We start from the raw sequence: 19312 nt of genomic DNA, 5'->3' as shown, positions 1-19312 counted from the left end.
CACAGGGGAAGCATCCGTGCCCAGGGGAAGGGGCATGGAAGTCAGCAGGAATCCGGTGTCGAGCGCTGTTGGAGATAAAAGAGTGAAGGAGACGGACTGACAGATCTGTCTCGCTGCGGCAATTCTTGTGCGCCTCATGGAGCTGCTCATGGGTTTAAAAGTAAGCACTTAAGTGCCTATTGGCTGCGCGAGGGCTTTAGTGCTCTTCAAACTAGTGAAGCAGATGATACTTCAAAGGCATTAAAAGTAGGTTAAGGAAAGCATTTCGCAGACTGAGTAGACATCTGAATAAAACTGACAGTCTTTAAGTGCAGATGAGTAAATAGAGGGAGTTCTCAGTGGGACCGGCTCTGTAGGGTTAGAGAACAGCTCTGTTTTATTCCCTGTTCAGTGCTTGGTCTCTCCAGTGTGACTGCCAAAAAAGGAGAAGCTATACCAACGCTGACGGGAGCTATCGTGACACATACATACAGACCAAAACAATCAATCTGTATTTTAATTTTTACACCATAAAGTCAGCAACAAATAAAAATCCTTTCGGGAAGGAAGAAGAAAATACTGTTTTATTTTCAGTGTTAGCCAATTAGCCCAGTGCTCTGGCTGTGCAGGAAGGAGCTGCTTAGCCCTTACCTTTCAGCCCTCAGTCACCCAGAAACACCACCTCAGCTTCTGATTGAAGCCCATTCTGTAGGGCTCTGAAGATTTTTAAAAAGGCATTTTAAAGTATTTTGTACTTCCGTGATTAGTAACACTTGAGAGGACTAAAACTGAAGAAGTGCATCTCCCCACCCCCACGTTTTAGCCTTTTGCTCAGATGAGATAAAGAAATGAGGTTACTTGATTTCCCTTTAGAGTTTATAATCAGCCACACTATTTTAATAAATTGCATTTAGTTCCACTTTCTGTTTCTGAAACACAAGTACAATGTAGCCATGTTTTGGTTATAAGCTCCACAGGAAGATGTTCCAAATGTCAACAAATACAATCGCAATCTTATTATTTTTCCTTTTAAACGTCAAGCAATATCTCTACCAGTGTGAACTTCTGTAAATCTTTTTCAAAGCAATTTTATTTCTGATTTGAAGCTGCCTAATATCAGGCATTAAGGATCAGCTTCTAAAAATTCACTGAGCAACAACCTGCTGCAGGAATCCATTGGCACTGAGTACTACGCCTGGTAATAGATTTTTGCAAAGCCTGGTATTCCCTATGGTAGTAAATACAGAGTCTTGGCATCACTGATGCCAAATCCACGAGGTTCTGTGTCAGCATGTCTTCTAAAATGATTATACCTACACATAACAGGCAGTATTTCTTCTGCTCAGCTCAATGTTACAACCTCCTTTCTGCAAACAGCTGTGTCATTAACTTGTCCGGCGTCATGAGGAATGGCATATTTACCCTACTGAAGATAGGAATTAATAATAGTTACAATAATAACTTTAGTTAAGCAGAGAAATATAAACACGTTATTAATCATTAACAGAAATCAGCCCATTCATAACACCTCAAAGCTCTCTCGGAGGAGGATTGTAGAAAACTGAGATTTCCTCTACATTTTAAATTGGGCGACATGCTCTCTGTTAAACAAAAAAGTGATTGTTTAGGAAAAAATCTGTTGCTATTTTGCATGGCTGTCCCTCTTTGACACCATCTGTGGTCAGATTAAATGCTGAGATCTGAATCAACATCTCTGCCTTTAATCTCTTGTTGATATTTCTGTAGACTGAGAGGTAAAAAACAGCGGCGGGGGCTGCCCACTTGTGTGTCTCAGTTATGCCAGCGCAGTCGTAATGAATTTCTTAAGTCAAATGTAAATATGACCCTGGAATGTGGAAGCATACATTTTTGGTCTCTGAGGTCTAATAAAAACACAAAAGCTTTCTGTGCGGTTCGACACAGCATTAGGAGTGCTTTGTGAGATACCCCCAGACCCTCTGCAGCTTCTGAAGCTAAAATTAAAAGCACTCCGAGTTTCCTGCGGAACATTAAGTGTTTTCCTTCTAATTGTTTACAATTTGCTCTGTGCTGTGCCTGTGCCTGGAACCAATGCCATAAAAAGCCACTGACAAACCCAGAGTGGTCTCTTCGCATCCAAAAAGCAGAAGAAATGCATGCGAGGGGCTTTCCTACCGACAGGCAATGACTCGACCTACGAGACCCAGCGAAGTTACGCACCGCATACTTTTGCCCTCGCACTGAGCATAAAATAGGTCACAGCAGAGAGACGCTGTGGCTTTAAGCATTGCCTGGCCTGAGCCGGATTATCATTAGGTTACGTAACTGCTGATGAGCTGCTTTTCATTAAGGCTTCCCCGAGTGGTGCTGGGAGCAGGCACTGCCTCCAACCATCCCGGGAAGGATTTCCTCCCAGCGTGCTGCGAGCCCTGCGGTGTGCATCCAGGCCAAGGTGCTTCCATCAACTGCATGGGCTTAGGAGGTGTCTGCACGTGCAACCACCAATTAACCTTCGTGGGCTTGTGTGTTCGTTTTGGCTACGGTGTTGTTGCAATGTTTTGTAAATAAGACGTATCAAAAAGGGGTTAAATCAGTGTGTTAAAATGTCTAGCTCTTGGCATGGGGTTTTGTGTTAGCAAAGTGCATTCTCTGCTGAGAAAAACCCGAAACTTTCACACCTTGTGGTGGTCTTAAAGACTGTCACACAGGAAATGATGGTGCACTGTGGCAGCAACAGCGCAGTGCACCTGCAGAGACCTTAGAAAAGAGGAGAAAAAGCTGTTTTCAGTCATACTGATAGGACAAAGGGAAATGGTTTCAAACTCAAAGAGGGGAGATTTAGATTGGATACAAGGAAGAAGTTTTTTTACAGTCAAGATAGGGCACAGATTGCCCAGAGATATGGTGGAAGTCCTGTCCCTGCAGACGGCCAAGGTCAGGCTAGATGGGGCTCTGAGCACTGATGGAGCTGTGGGTGTCCCTGTTCAGTGCAGGGGATTTGAACCAGATGACCTTTAAGGGTCCCTTCCAACTCAAATGATTCTATGGTATTCTCACACTCCTAGGCTCAGAAGGGCCAAGTTCTAGCCAGGACTTTGCCTCCCATTGGGATGAGCTGGAGGACAAGGGGTATCCATCCTCAGGTCTCACTTATTCCTCCACTGGAAGCAGCCAGCAGTGCTGCTTCACTCCATGGAGAGGCCATCCCTGTGAGCACAGGTACACCTGTACTGCAATGACCTGCTTGTCTGGATGCCACCACCAAATGCCATTCCTGTAACCTTCTGCCATTTGTGCCTTCTGATGCTGCCACACCCAGCATTCTTAACCCTCAGTTAGACTGATTATAACATTTCTGTGACATCTTTAACGGATAAGTAAGGTGAAGAGCTCCACATTCATCAAGGGCTCAGCATGGAACAGAATCAAGCCCAAATTCAGAAGGCACGTACACTTCTAAGGAAGCATGCTCACAACAAGTGGACACAATACTATCATCAAAGGAATTACTTATTACTGTGCTGAATATGGCCAAGAAGCTTTAAAGGACTCAATACTATTAACGTTACCTTCTTAATGACTATACACTGGCTACTTGTGGATTACAAGAATCTCTTAAAATAGAATCACAGAGGGTGGATAGCGATAGGAGAAGGGGGAATGGTTTTAAACTGAGACAGGAGAGGTTTAGGTTAGATCTTAGGAGGAAGTTTTTCATCCAGAGGGTGGTGAGGCACTGGAACAGGTTGCCCAAGGAGGCTGTGGATGCCCCATCCCTGGAGGCATTCAAGGCCAGGCTGGATGTGGCTCTGGGCAGCCTGGTCTGCTGGTTGGTGACCTGCACATAGCAGGGGGTTGGAACTGGATGAGCATTGTGGTTCTTTGCAATCCAGGCCATCCTATGATTCTATGATTCTGTGATAGAATCATGAAAATTGTAAAAGAGCTCTAAATCACCCAATCCAACCCCACCCCTCCATGCCCACTGCCCACTGTGTCCCTCAGTGCCACATCCCCACGGTTCTGGAACACCCCCAGGGATGGTGACGCCACCACCTCCCTGGGCAGCTGTGCCACTGCATCATCACTCTTGTGGAGAAGAATTTTTTTCCTGATATCCAATGTGACAGAGCTGCTTCATAAATTGAACTGCAACCTGAAAATGGCCTTTAGCCCAACTGAGTGATGTGCAAAACTGGACTATTGGTGACACCATGCAACAGGGACCAGGGCAACCAGAAAACCTCAGTGCTGTTTTGGCTGGTGATCCCACAATTCCTTACTTGCTGCTTGACCTCCACTTAAGCCTCTTAAACACCACTTTGTAAATATAAAATGAAGATAATCATATCACCGTGTTTTATAAAGTGCTCAGGTGAGAAAGATCTCGCAACAGTAAATTATTTGTCATTTGCAGTCAGCTGGAAATTAAAACTGCTCTCAGATAAAGTCTCACCCACCACAGCTTCAATTACTTGGTGGGAGGGGGGCTTTGTTTTGTATTTAATTCCAGGCAGTTTTAAAATAATTATTTCATTTTACTGATGGATTTCATTTTTGCCATGTGTATTCGAATGAGACATTTAATCTTTTTTATAATACGTTTTGAAGTCTCATTCATTTAAATTGTCACAGCCTGACAACACTGTAATGTACTTAAAAATGGCATTGTTTGTACCCGCATTCCATTTAAAAATTAACTTGCAGATTAAAGTAATAAAAATGGTTTTTTACTTCTCGGTGTTAATATCACCGAAAACTTAAAATGCCCCTCCTGCCTGAGATTAGCTCATAGCTATGTTCTCGTAAGGGATTTGTGGAAGGAAATATCCTAACATCAAACCCTATGACTTTGTGTTAGCGGTGAAGGCTGAGCATTTTCTGCCTGAGTAAAGGCAAAGTGGGCATAGCCTGCAGAGGCAGTGCAGAGCTGGCAGCTCGCAGAACTTGGGGACTTGCACAGCTTCCTCCCTCGCTGCTGTCACAAAGAGAGCAGGACCAGAAGGAATCTATTAGCACTTCCACCTAGATGTGTTGCAACAAAGGGTCATGCAGCAGCATGCAGCGGCGCAGAGCGTTGCCCCAGCCCCTACTAAGTATGCAATTAAAGGAGAATCCTTAATGTTCCTTCGTTACCTTGCAGACAGCGTGAGTTCCGCAGCAGAGGATTTGTTCTGGGTGTATGATTGCAGGTCACTGCTCTTCTTTGGATTGCTTCTCTGCTGCTTTCTCACTTGTTTCAGTGCTTTTGTTCACGCACACGAGCCTGAAATCCTTTATAGATGAATATATACATATATATAAAGTTAATCAACAGTTTGCCTAGGTGAAGATGGGCAAAATATACGCCATTTTATTGACAAATGCAGTTAACCATGCTGGAATAACAGCCCAGGAGAAACCTTCTTGATCCCCAAATAAGGGAAAACAATCAGCATGCCCACCATCACTGTCCCCATGCCTTCCGCCTGCCAAAGGGTTAACTCAAGCTCAACCTGCCCGTCCCAGAGATAAAGGAGGCAGTTATGAAATACATCCGCGGGGCTTTCCTTTTTGGAGAGCAGAGAGGTAACTGCGTGGATCCCCCTCAAAGACGCAGGTTTCCAAGGAAGACAACATTCAGATGGTGCGGGTAGATGTGTAATCTCGTGTGTTTGGCTGGGCCTTTCAGGGCCGATTTGTTCTGCTGTAACAAATGCTCTCTCAAGCCCCAGAGGAATAAAGAGCCCCCACGGAAAAGAATGAGCCACCTGAAGCTCAGGCTTATTTTAACCATTCAACCCATTGAGCTGTTTTACCTCGTGACACATAAGGTGTTTGGGGATTTCACAGCTCCACAGAGACGATGAATAATGTAACGAGATACAGCCGGGATGCGATAAAACAGTTCATAGAGCAAGCGTGGCTGTTCCACTTGCAGCAGCTTTCTGTGGAAATGGCAGAACATGTGGGTGAGGACAGCAAGCAGCGGTCACTCCGCACGGGACGGCTGCCACACGCTGCTTTCTTCTGAATGTTTGGCTTTGGTGCCCATCTGAGACAACTGCCAGAAGTTCTGGTGCCTCAGAGGAGAGGGATGTGGTGATCTGAGAGGTCTTTTCCAACCTTAATGATTCTGGGGAGGATCTGGAGCACAAGTGTGACAGGGAGAGACTGAGGGAGCTGGGATGGGTCAGACTGGAGCAGAGCTCAGGGGAGACCTCATTGCTCCTATAGATCCTGAAAGGAGGCTGTGGTGAGGTGGAGGTCAGCATCTGCTCCTAAATAACAGTGATAGAATGAGAGGTGATGGCCAGAAGTTGCACCAGGAGAGGTTCAGGTTGGATATTAGGAACAATTTCTTCTCAGAAAGAGCGGTGCTGCAGAGGCACAGCTGCACAGGGAGGTGGTGGGGTCACCAAACCTGGAGGTGTTCAGTGTGGAGATGTGGCACCGAGGGCTGGGCACGTGGGGTTGGGGATCTCAGAGCTCTTTTCCAGCCTGGTTGATTCGATGAGCATTGCAACGTTGGGAAACGAAACCTGGTGGGTGCAACTTCTGGTGCAAACAAACGCTGCTGAAGCAACCCCGTGCCTCCGCGAGGCCTCAATGCGAGGTGGGAACGCGGAGAACGGGCTGAGCAGCAGGTCCCCACGGCGGCACTCGCGTGTCACTCCGCGCTGAGGTGACGGCAGGGCCGCGCTGCCCGCGGCTCCGGCACGGCCCCCCCGCGGCGCCAGGCCCGCCCCCCCCGCTGCCAAGATGGCGCCCGCCGCCCCCTTCCCCCTCCCGCTGCTGCGGCCTCGCGCCGTGTGGGGGGAGCGGGGAGGGGGAACGATGGCGGCCGGCAGCCTGAGCCCGGCCCCTCCGCTGCCCCACAGCCCGAGCACCGCCGCGCCGCAGCGGGAGGCGGCGGAGAGGGAGGAGTAAGGGGGGAGGAGGGAAGATGGCGGCTGAGAGGAGTAGGAGGAGGAGGAGGAGGAGGGTTGGGGTTAGGCCTCCTCCGACACCGCCCCCTCGTCCTCGTCCCCGGCTCCGCCCCGTCCCGCCGGGAGGGATCGCGGCGAGCAGAGCCGGAGCCCCGCAGCCGCGCCGCGCCGCCCAGGCAGGGGGCCCCGGGTGCCCGGGAGCCCCGCAGCGGGAACCGGGGCCCCAGCAGCGCCCGCCGCCTCCTCGTCCTCGTCCTCTTCTCATCGCTCATCGCTCGCGGCGGTCTCCCCCCGGGCCGCCCCGCCGCCCGCCTCCGGCCGGGGGAGTCGCTGTCGCCCGTTTGAACGCGGCGGCCCTGAGCCCGCGGAGCCGGGGTGGGGGGGGAACGGAGAGGAGCGGCTGTCAGCCGGGCGGCGGCAGGTGGGTGAGCGCACGGGGGAACGGGGAGGAGGGAAGGAGGGAGGTGGGGGTGTGTCGGGCCCCGGGGGCAGCCCCAGGCCCGCGGGGAGGCGCAGCTGTCACGGCGGGGGCGGGCACGGGGCGGCCCGGGGCTGCCATGGCGGCGGGCGGAGCGAGGTGCCCCTCCGTGTGCGAACCGCGACCCTTCCTCGGGGAGAGGGAGGGAGAACGAGGGGGTGGAGGGGGAAGATCCGCGGGTCGAGCGCTGCGGGGCCTAAACATCCCCCATCCCTTCTCCTTCTTTCTTTTTAAAATCATATTTAAATGTTGAAAATGGATGGAATAAAGTGAGGAAAAGCAGCGCTCCCTCCCATCCTCATCCTCATCCCCCCCACTCCCCCCACTTCTGCGCAGCCCCTCGGAAGCCTGGGGAAGATGGCTGAAGGCTGAGTGCGGGCCTGCCGCCCCCGGGGCTGGTGGCACGGTGACACGGCGCTGGTGGCACGGTGACGGGGCGGTGGTGACACGGTGACAGCTCTTTGTTTGCACGCTGCACCCCCTCCCACCCCAGTCCCCCACCCCCTCCCCGGTGACCCACCTCCAGCTGCAAGTTGAACACTGACAGTTGGAGGGGTTGGAAAGAAGCCGTGTGCTTTCCGATTTCTTTTAGGGTTCCGCGGGTGAGAAATGGTGCTGGTCGTTGGAGGAGATGTGGCGTGCCCCAAGTTTTGGGTCCTCGCTGTGCTCCGTCTCTCTCCCACGAGTGCAATGAGTGACCCTGCAGCGCTGTGTGCGGGGTGGGGGGGGGGGAGAGAACTGCCTGCTGGCATGTGACATTTAGCGGTAGAAAATCTGTTGCGGAAAAGCTGCTTCCTTCCTTCCGACGTCGGCTGTTAGATGTGCCGAAATCCCTCTGTTTCCGAGGTGTGCTCTGACCTTTCGGCAGTAAGAAGTGGGTCACGGCGGTGCGATGCTCCTGCGGTTGTTGTGCGCCCAGTGGAGCGCGGTTTGGAGGCAGGAAGGTGGTGATTCCAGTTGGGTTCTGCTCGCTTCCATTGGAAGTTCGATCAGTCGGCGGTAGGGATTTGGATTTTCGCTTCTCAAATATGGCACAGCCTAAAAAGAAGAATAATAATAAATAAAAGAGTGACACAGCAAAGTGGATTGTCACTGGAAATTTGGGCTGGAGTGGGTGGTGCCTGCATGTTCTTCAGCCCGGCTCAGGGCTCAGCTCTTTGTGTTGCTGGTCGGGGCTAAAAAATGGTCCTGGTTAGCGTGGGCTGGCAGGATATACGTGTGTGTGTAGGAAATTTGCATGTGTGTGTGTATGTATGTTATATATGAATGAAAGAGTGATACACCTGACATGTTCCAGTTGCAAGGTGATAGAATCGTAGCATGGCTCGGGTTGGAAGGGACTTTACAGCCCCCCATCCTCCATCATGAGCTGGGTGTCTCCACCAGCTCGGGCTGCTCAGGCCCATCTGTGGCCTTGTGCACCTCCAGGGATGGGGCACCCACCCTTCTCTGGGTCGATAAACTTACATGAGAAAGAAAGATGCTCTGTTGACTTCTGTAGAGATGTGCCATCCCACTGCAGATCAGAGGCTGTGCTTTTTTGCCTCCGTAACTATATACACTCTCTAAAGGTCAGCTTGCTCTTGTGTAAGTGAAAGTAAAAAGTGTATCTTAGTATGGAGCTGTGTAGTGGTGCATAGATAGCTGTATACCCAGGCCTTTTGCTCAGGGAAACATTGTAAAGCCACAAAAGGGAGAGTTAAAGCCACACATGTGCTGGGCAGCCCAGGAAGTGGCAAAGCCCTTCAGCTCTGTTTCGTGAAACTGATTAAAGTTTAAGTTGCCACTTCAAGGGACAAACTGCTCTCAATGGTAGATAATAAACAGTAGTAACTTTGGCAGCACCCTACCTGGCTCACAGCCGACGGGCATGATGAAATGTGAAATCTCAACTTATTTGCTCAAGATGGGTATCTGCTGTTTGGAAGATGTTGCCAAACAGTATGGCAGCACAAATGCCCGCTTCCAAAACAAACAGGCATCCCAGGAGGGGAGCAGGGGGCTGGGGAGGCAGAAGGCCTTTGCATCTTACTCACTTTGATTGTAGTGCTCATGTTTTCCCCGAGCCTTGCCCTCTGATAATGCTAAGACACATGCTCACAATTGCGTGACTAATTCGTAAAATTAGTCATACACTTCCACTCAGGGTTTATTGGAGTCGTATCGCTGTCATTCTCACGTTGTAAAAGTCCACGTTGGGGAACATGTGCCCTCTGTTGACTTTCCTGAGGTCTCTCGGCGTGGCTCTTGGGTGGGCTGCTTACAAATATTTGATGCCTCTGGGATGGCTAGGCTTAATTGTACAGGCATATTTCCAACGAACTGATCTGCTGGAGATCAGCACCTCGTTGCTTGCTGATCTGAGGGGGGTGATTTGCATGAGCTTGTGCAGGGATTGTCAGAAATGAAGGTGTGAGTGTTGCTGCTATAAATACCCTGTACCCTGCATAAATAGTTTGCCAGCTGAAAAACAGTATATTTTGTTTAAGGAAACTATTTATATTACGAGTTATTCTTGTTTTGCCTGGTTGACTTTGTGTTTCTTTGAAGCGTGGCTCTTATCTCTTTGATCAAAGAGGAGGAATTAAAACAAAATAGATTTTCAAGTTGGAGTTTTCCTTTAAAGACAGGATTTTCAGCAGGAATGGCATGGAGTAACAGGTAAATATTCTAATCAAGTATTCCTGAAAGGCCAATGTAGTGTGTGATATACCCAGCAGCATGTGGCCCCCACTTCTACATACAAACTGTAATTGTTGGCAGATGCAAACAAGCGACTTTTAGTGCTTGTTATATGTTGTTTGTATTGCTGCAGCACCTGGCAGTCCCAGCCTGGTTTGCAGTGGGGTGGGATTAATGGAAAAATGGAGCAAAAGTGGGTTCTGCTTCTAAAAACTTGCAGCTTAAACCAAAGACAAGAGGTGGAGGAGCTGAACTGCGATGGGGCAGCAGCAGGGCAGCCAGAAGTCCCAGCAGATGGACTGGGGAGTGTGCATTGGGGCTGAAGTAGGATCCGTTGGGACTGGGAGGGATCTCTTAGGCCCTAAGTGGGCTGGGGGGTGTTCACTGGGGGCGAGGTGTGTTGGGGCCCTTGGGGCCAAAGTGGACTGGGGAGGATCCACATGAATGGCTGTGCTGAAGCTTGGAGCTGCAGCAGCATGCTGCAGGGCTTGTGCGAGTGTGAGAGCAGCCAGGAAGCTTTCACCTCCTCCCCCAGTGCAGCAGGATCTGGAATAGTTTGTTTGCCTATAGCTGCAATAGTAAAAAATGAAGGCTGGCTTGTAAACACTTCCAAAGTTTATGCACGGAGCCTTGCGTGTGAATCAGACCTTTTGAGAACAGGTTTGTGCCGCTGCTGCAGCATCTCCACGTAGAGGTGAACGTGTGAAATGTTGTGGCTACGGTGTGGGACAAAACTCAAAGCACTCAAGGGCTTCTGAGCCCTGGTCTGAGTGTAAGGGATGTGTCAGCACCACGCCATTTACCTGCGCTCCTGTCATTTGCAAAGGGGAATCTGCTGAACTGGTTTGGAGGTTCTTGAAGCCTGAACTAATTTACCTGGCTGGGAATGTAGGTTAGAAACTAGGCTTTGCTTGGCTTTGGGCGAAAGCCAACGCGCTCTGCAGGGAAAATGCAGGCTGAATAGCTTCTGTGCTGATAATCCTGCAATATTTGTCCTCCTCTTTCGTCTGCGAGGCAGGTGGGCTCTCATGCGCTCACCCAATTGACTGGGAAGCAACTCCAGCACATTTCGGTGCAGGGAGCAGCAGGACATTCCCCTCAGGTGCCCTTGGGTGAGTGTGGGGAGATGCTCTGGGGAAGGGACGTGGCAGTGAGCATCCTCATCTGGAGTCAGATCCCCACCCTGGCACGGTCACACTGCCTAAACGACGTGGATTTGTGCACCAGCGTCTGTAAATCTGCACAGATATTCTTAAATCTGTTTAAAACTGGTTTATTAGGCTCTGTAAGCTGTCCTGGCAGTCAGGTTTAAACCAGTGTGTCCATGCAGAGATTTGCCTTGATTTAATGGAGCAAGCTGGAGTTGCAGGAAGGTGATCCAGGAAATGAAAGCAGTTTGCTGGCTTGCATCAGTGAACTCTCCGGTATCCATATTTTGCTCTGAAGATCCATAAATTGTCTGCTTACAGCTGACAAGTGGAAGGGTTCTTGGATGTGTTTGCACTTTTCTAGAGAGGGAAAAAAAATATCCTTATGCACCAGGTTGTGTTTTAAACAAGTGTCCCGGTCAGGGCTGATCCTGCAGCTGGCTTGCGAACACAAATCGTTACAACGTCTGTGCTCAGCTATTTATGTGTGTTTTGTGCTTATGTGGAATTATATGGCATGGAATATTCTATGAAGTGAGCTGAGACCTGGGTTTCTTTGGATTCATTTTTTTTCTCCCCTTTTTTTAGCTTGATGTCTGAAATTCCAGGGGTCCCTTTATGAATTTTCAGAATGGAAAGACTCCAAAAAATAAAGCAGTGTTGCAGGTAGAGAAAGAAGTAGGCTCGTTTCTTGTATTCCTGTGACGCAGGGATGGGCGAGGGGCTGTTTAAAAGCCAAACAAATCAACAGCTTGCTTGCAAACGTGAAGTTCAGCTCTTGATTGTGAATAGAGAGATACATGTGCAGTCCCAGCCCTGCCTTGATTTGAAATGGTCTGAGAGTGGGTAAGTGCTGGTAATGTCACACACCTGACATCTGCGTTGTCTCTTGCATGCTGTCTTTGGGAAATAAGGGCCTGGGGAGGGCAAGGAGCTGCCAGCCCACAGCAAAGCAGTGCCGCATCTCAAGGTGTCACAGTGCTGTGCTGTGTTTCAATACAAAAATAAGAGGGGACTGTAATTTTTCCACTAAAACTCTGCACTGGAGGCTTAAGAATGAAAGCTGACCATCTTTCTCTATCTTATTTTCCCTTTTCTGTTGACATAACCGGGCTGAATTAAAAAAAAAAAAAAAATAGAGAAAAGCCCTGAGCTTTTCAGACCTTTAAATCAATTAAATTCATACGTAGAGCGCACGAGGAATCTCACAGCTCGGAATTCTTCTCTTTCTTCTCCATTCTTGTGAGCTCTGTGCTCACTGCTGCCTGCCCTCTCCTCCCCCCAGAGCCCGCGCTCCGCTCTCCATCTCAGACTTTACATCCAGTTTCATCAACAGACTTCAAAGGTCTCGAAGAAGTTGAGAGATGAGCGTATTACTGGAAGTGCCGCGCAGCGTTTGGCTTTGAAGTTTTTTTAAAAGGAGGAAAAAAAAAAAAAAAAAAAAAAAGATCTGACTTAACCTGAAAAGGATTTTGACACGTGCTTGTGAGCGGTTATTTTAAATCGTGCTGGAAAAATTGTGCCTGAAAATAAACAACTCAGCGGAGCTCAGCCTGTTGTGGGCTGGGAGGCCTTGGGGCTGCTGATCTCTGGGGGTTGAGCTGAGATTTGCAGCAGAACTTTGCAGGATGAGTCCCCCAGGCTGCCTCTGTGTTCTGAGTTGTGCTCAGCAGAGGGCTGAAGCCCAGACATGTGTCTTGTGATGGTGGGAGATGCTGTAGTAGGGTTTTAGGGTGGTCTGGAAATATTTGTAGTAGAAACAGTTATGATAGAGTCATAGAATGGCCAGGGTTGGAAGGAACCTCAAGGATCATGAAGCTCCAACCCCCTGCCACATGCAGGGCCACCAACCTCCACATTTCAGAGCAGCCCAGGCTGCCCAGGGCCCCATCCAACCTGGCCTTGAACACCTCCAGGGATGGACGGGGCATCCACAGCCTCTCTGGGCAGCTGTTCCAGCACCTCACCACCCTCTCACTGATAAAGTTCCCCCTGACATCCAACCTAAATCTTTCCCCCTTCAACTTAAAGCCATTTTCCCTTGTCCTGCTGTTATCTACCCTTTCAAAGGGTTGAACCCAGTAGGTTGTGCTGCATCCTTGTATGACTTGTGTGTTCAAGCTGAATAGTGAGGAGCTGTGTGCATAATGCTGCAAAGTGCCAAACTGGAGCGTTTCAGAGCTCAACTTACTGCAAAGTTGAGCACGAAGTCCCAGTGTGCACTGGAGTGCAATCAGTGTGAAGCCTCATTTTCTGTGTATGAAGAGTTAGACTTTCCTGGAATGGATTTGGTGTGTGAAATCTCTCCAAATGTCATTTGAAGAACTCTGGTGTATGGAAGAAGTGAAGGATCAGGTGAAGCACCGTGTTCTGTGACTCACTGGTTAGGAATAAGGACTGGAACTGGCTTGGCAGCAAGCAGCTCCTCTCTTTTAAATTAAGGTTATGAGAATCCAGCTTTTTAGAGCACACTTTGTGTTTATACTGTTTGCACGCCTTCTTTCCCAATCAGTGCCTTTCCCATCGTAGTGTCCATGCGTTGTTTTTCCACAGAGGTCATTTTTAAGTGTTCTTTGTAAAATACTCACAGGTGAATGTTGTGTGGATGCCCCATCCCTGCAGGCATTCAAGGCCAGGCTGGATGTGGCTCTGGGCAGCCTGGTCTGCTGGTTGGCGACCTGCACATAGCAGGGGGTTGAAAATAGATGAGCATTGTGGTCCTTTTCCAGGCCATCCTATGATTCTGTGATATGATTCTCTGAATCTTTCCTGGGTGTGTGCAACTGTATTCTCAGATCCATATTTTGGTGTAATCAGAATGTGTTCTGCATGGACATCCCTTGAGCACAACAGGATCCCAGCACCACTGACAGCTGATGAGTGGTTATGTCCTTAACCTTTAAAGCAGTTTACCCAAACTTGACAGCGTTGGCATCAAGTTCTGTTTTTTGAAGATGCAGTGACGATAATCCCTTTGAAGGCCCAAAATAAATAAAAGGCTTTAATGAATTCAGAAATGTCACTGAAAATGGCGCTTGGCTTGATTTTACACTTTTGTTGTTGTTGGAAGCAGAAACAATATTGTATATACAAAGCTTGCTGTATGGAAAAAAAATAGGAAAAAGGTGATTTGATTAGTTTATTTTTCATATTCAGTAAAAACAAAGGAATTCCCTAGATTGTATTAATTAGATCTGTCATGTGGCACGATGTGATGATTTCATATGGTTCTCTGGTTCTTCTGTAAATTAATTATGTTTAGACAAGTAATATAGCAAAAAAAAAAAACAAACCCACAAAACAAAGAACCCAATTTGCTTTTGCAGCCTAGACCCCAAATCTGGCAAGTGTCATTATATCAGAAAACCACCTAGTTTGTAACGCTGCACACTCTGAAGTTAGGAAAAACAGATGCAGCTGTAATTACAATTTTGTAGCCACACGATATTTTTCCATAGATGCTCCTCACTGTATGGGTTGGACTGGCAAAGTGGAACGGATTAACGTTGCACAGATGAGCATAAATCTCTGACTCTATAATTTTTAGTGCTTGATTTTGCAACCTGCTTAATTTTCTTCTAATGTTTTTAGATGATAAGCTGCTTTCTGCTGTTAATTTCTGATACGAGCATCTCATGTGCATTGGCTACATTTGTAATGCCCCTGCAAGACAAAAATACATGATCCCCTTTTTTACTCCCATTTCTCAGGTGAATAAAACAGAACAGCAGAGATTGAATGATTTGCCCAAGGAGCAGGGTGTTTGTGAGAGGTAAATGACACTTGACAGGTTGTTCTCAAGTACCCAGAGCGCTCGGCTACTCTGCTTGTAGATGTGAATTTATGAAATTGGGTGCAACTTTCCCAGAGCGTGCCAGCAGCCCTCAGGCCTGGCTCCTGCTGACAGGTCTGGCAGCCCTTGCTCCTTGCAGCAGGGATTCCCATACTGTGGCATGAGTGCGTGCTGGTTGGTGGTACGTGGCCTCTTCTCTGGGGTAACAGTGATAGGATGAGAGGTGATGGCCTCAAGTTGTGCCAAGAGAGGTTCAGGTTGGATATTAGGAAACATTTCTTCTTGTAAACAGCAGTGATGCAGTGGCACATCTGCTCAGGGAGGTGGTGGGGTCACCAAACCTGGAGGTGTTCCAGAGCCATGGGGATGTGTCAGAACTGTGGGGACCTGAGTGATGGGCAATATTGATGGTAGGTGGATGGCTGGACTAGGTGATCTAAAAAGTCCAACTTTAATCATTCTATGATTCTATAGAATCAAAATGGGGCATTTTGTGATGTGAAGGTGTTAAATCCAGAGGCAAAGTAGGAGCACGAAAGTATTGTAGGACCCTTGGTGTAGGTGGGCTCCCATTACAGAGCTGTAACATCAGTGTTTGTGGAGATGGGATGTGTGTTCCTGAGATGGGGTTGGGGTAGCACCAGGGTCCTTGTTTTGGGGTGTAGAATCTCAAAGTCCTAGGTAGGGTGGTTTGATTTGGAAGGGACGCTAAATTCCACCCAACCTTGTGCCCAAAGCCCCATCCAACCTGGCCTTGGGCACTGCCACAGATGAGGCACCCACACTTCCCTGGTCAGCAGTGCCAGCGCTTTCTTGCCCTCACTGCAAACAATTTCTTCCTATCATCTAACCTAAACCCATCTTTTTTTAGTTTAAAGCCATCACGCTGTCACCGCACCCCCTGACAAAGAGTCCCTGTTGGCCGCATAAGGCTGCAACGAGGTCTCCTCAGACCCTTCAGTCTGAACACCATAGCTCTCAGCCTATCCCCATAGGAGAGCTCTGCAACCTCTGAGCCTCCTGCTCCAACAGATCCACATCCTTCTTGTGTTGGGGTCCCAGAGCTGAACACCCCCTTGGCTGGGGTGTGTGTGTGTGTGTGTGTGTGTGTGTGTATGTGTGTGTGCACTGCTGAAAAAAGCAGAAGCAAACCACAGCTGCTGGCCTCCCAAACCCATCCACTTTCATTTCCAATTTCGAGCAGCCCTGCTGGTCCCTGTGCTTGTTGACTCACTGGTAGGTGTGCGTGGTGCTACGTGCGAGCAGAGCCGGATTCCTGCCTTCGGACTCTTGCCACAGAATGTGTGATTACAGAGATACCACGGGCTTCTTGAAAACAGCATTAAATAACTCCTGAAGGCTTTTTAAGGAGGTATTTTAAAAACAAGAAGCGTGCTTGGACTCTTGGATTTCCTTTGGATGCTGGAAAATACCTATGCCGGGTAATTTATACGGTTCGTGTGCAACTGGCAGGCTGGAAATAAACTTTCTGAGGTTTGTAAAAACAGTTCAAACAAATCTGCTTAAACAAGATTGAAGTTTCATTGCAGAGATTTGGAGAGCAAGAGGAAAACGCACAGCACAGCCATCAAAAATTAAAACCACCAAAAAAACAAAGCATACTTGCCTGGAAATATTTTCCTTCTGTAGTGCCCATTGGTTTGCTGCCCAGAGAAACTGATACTGAAAGTGCTGGAGGGTGCTGTAGTTGGGTGTCTGGCAGCATGGCCGGCACCATTGCACCGCTCCATCTGCTCCTTGAGTTGTCTTGCTGCAAATTTGGGCTCCTCTGAGGACTCCTGTTTGCTGAAACCAAGCCCAGGGACTGCCAGGGCTTTTGCAGAGTGTAAACCATGGGGTAGGAGGGGATTGCCATGTGGCAGCCTGGCACGGGCTTGTCCTACTTGGAGTTTGGAGCTCTGACATTTGACTCTGTGTTCAGCTTTTGGGTTAAGTCTTCTAATCCAGTGCTGCTAGATGACTTCAATTTGTTTGCAAAGAGATTCCTTCTGATGGGCCTCCCAGAGTGTGAGGCATGGGAAACCACTGCTACTCGAAGACAGAGGAGCTGAGTTTGCTTCAAGCTGTTCAAATGCCATCAGTTGGGAGATAAGCGTGTGTTTTACATCCTGATCAGTGAGTTATAATGAGATTTAGAGCACTAAATGAGTTCTCGGCTAACCCACAGAATGATGCATGTGGCTCAGCACGGAGCTATTGTTCTCATCAGCCCTCGCTGGTGAAATAACACAGGGAATTGTGATATGCTGCAGCCTGGATTTAATCAGCAAGTAGCTTTCACCTTCAGGAGATGACTTAAGTAGATAGAAGGCATTTCTTAACGTTTGCAAAAATTTCTGCGTTAGGAAAGTAGTCCCAGCCATTCCCAGCAATGAAAAAAGGCTATCTGGAGCTTCAGCCACGTGAGCAGGCTGTAGGATTAAGTGTTCTCCGTTGTGACGGGTGGAAGTCATGTCTCCCAAGTGCTGTTCTTTTTCTCCATCAGTAAGAGATAAGAACCTGCATAGGGAAGGGTTGTGCTGGCCAGCAGAGGCATGCAGGACAGGTCCTGTGGGAAGAAGGTGGTCTGTATAGGAACACAGCTCGGAGCCCAGCTGTTGGGTGTTGCAATGGAAACCTCTACTGTTAGGATTCCAACCCAAATGTGCCTGCAGTCAAGGCTTTGAATTCTTCATTTGTTTTAGCAGAGGTTCCTGGGATGGCCCAAGTGCTCTTCAGCTCTCAGGCTGTGTTCCACTGGTTCCTGACCTTCTTACAAGTAGGTCTTGAGGGCGATGTGTGATGGAGGTGGGATGGAACAGAACTGCAGCCAGGGGAGGCACAGTGATGCTTTCCAAGGGGGTAGATCTCTTTAGTAGAAAGGCCTGGAATTAGTATGGGAAAGACTGCTGGTCAGCCTCAGCTCTTCCTACCCTACCTGTTCCACAGCAGAGTGTCAGCACTGGAGATGATCTTTCTCCTCCTCTGCAATCCATTGTGTTTCCAGAAATGGCTTCTTCTCCCTCTCTCCCCCCCAGCACTGAAACCCAGCTTTGTTTATTCCAGCCTCATTTCCTACTTGCTGTGTAAGGCTACCAGGTCTTCAGTTCAAGGTCCCTGAAAACATCATGAATAGTCTTATCCCTGTGAGCTGCTTGAATACATCACAAGTTTTGTATACCTGGCCGTTTTGAACCTCCTCCTCATTAAAAAAGAAATAAAAGCCTCTGAAATGACCCACTAGAATTCTCAGGTGGGAGAAAATTAGCATGTGGGGAGTCTCAGAGATGTGGCAGTCCAATGCACAGGCATGGATTTGCTAAAGAAACACAGCTAGGTGGGTGGAAATCATGGAATATTGCTGTCTGCAGAACAATTCATCCTGGTTTGTTTTTCTTTTCTTTTTGTCTTCTAGCTGGATAGAGCTCAGACCTAATTTTCAGTACCTATTTCAGCCATTTACGCTATGCAATGGTAAAAGGATCATTAGAACATGATCTGCTAAGTCAGTGCAGGAGGGTTTGCATTGAGCTACTTGTGTTCCCACTGAGGATGCGCTGCCACATTTCGTGTCTCATTGGTCTGGGGTGGCTTGAAACCTGAGGTTTTGGCCTAGGAAGTGATTTACTTGTTAGTTTTTGATAGAAGAAGAGTCACAAAAGACAAGTGTCTGGCTCCCCTGTATCAAGGATTAATTAGCTGATTGCAAAGCACTTTGAGCATAAGTCGTGTCGCTTAACACCAAGTCCTCCTTAAAGGGAGAAGAGCTGAAGCTGCCTCTCCTTCTGCCCTCACCAACCAAGACTTGGACAGATGACTTCTCACAGTGACTGCATCCTCCTGAAGGGTTTCCTTCCACCCAAGGACTGGAATTCTCCTTGCAAATCAAACACTTCTTAAAGAAAAGGTCTTTATAAAGTAGCGTGGTAGTTCTCGCTTTGGAATCACACCTACTCCTGCTGTGCTTCTGAGATAACTTGAAAAGGCATCTCTGCTTGCATTACTGGTTAACCCAAATAAACGTTTAGGAATTAATAGCAGTAATTAGTATTTATAATGAGGTAGTAACATGCAACCTGAATTAGCCCAAGCTCCTATTGTGCCTGAAACAAACAAAAAACAACACAAATAAGCTGCTTAGGGAGGGACAGCGGTGATTCAAGTGCCTTTGTCACTTCTCCAGTCTACATCCACTGTCACTGATACTCAGGACACTCTTTTAGTCGTGTCAGCATAATATTTAATAATACACACTGTCTGCTTTTTCCTTACCTCGATCCCCGTTGGGCTGAGATAGCCAAACTGTGCTCACAGCTGCCTTCAAATTCAGACAGTCCTCGTTGCA

The 19312-nt window shown here is 48.3% G+C and overlaps 1 protein-coding gene and 1 long non-coding RNA gene across 10 annotated transcripts in view; one reads left to right on the top strand and one right to left on the bottom strand.

Moving 5' to 3' along the window:
* Positions 1-496: 496 nt before the first annotated feature.
* On the bottom strand, positions 497-8616 carry LOC109366337 (uncharacterized). Of its 3 annotated transcripts, XR_014881700.1 has the most exons (4): positions 7865-8616; positions 5095-5232; positions 2637-2715; positions 497-1405 (listed from the first exon to the last, which is right to left on the bottom strand). It is a non-coding gene; the product is annotated as an uncharacterized LOC109366337 (long non-coding RNA). The 3 variants fall into 3 exon arrangements; XR_004159024.2 differs by having other exon boundaries at positions 497-2715; positions 7865-8615; XR_004159021.2 differs by lacking the exon at positions 7865-8616 and adding an exon at positions 5757-6811 and having other exon boundaries at positions 497-2715.
* The window catches only part of NCOA1 (nuclear receptor coactivator 1), a 157588-nt gene continuing 145266 nt past the window's right edge, over positions 6991-19312 (top strand). For 4 of the 7 annotated variants that reach the window (XM_085218252.1, XM_085218247.1, XM_085218245.1 and 1 more), the window contains exon 1: positions 6991-7287. The gene's annotated coding sequence lies outside the window, so the exon portion shown is untranslated. The remainder of the gene's footprint in view (positions 7288-19312) is intronic. The other 3 variants (XM_085218249.1, XM_085218248.1, XM_085218250.1) reach the window with 1 other exon arrangement.

The sequence above is a fragment of the Meleagris gallopavo genome, chromosome 2 (genome assembly GCF_905368555.1).
Source record: "Meleagris gallopavo chromosome 2, MGAL_WU_HG_1.1, whole genome shotgun sequence".
Lineage (NCBI taxonomy): Eukaryota > Metazoa > Chordata > Aves > Galliformes > Phasianidae > Meleagris > Meleagris gallopavo.
This window is presented reverse-complemented; position numbering and strand designations above follow the sequence as displayed.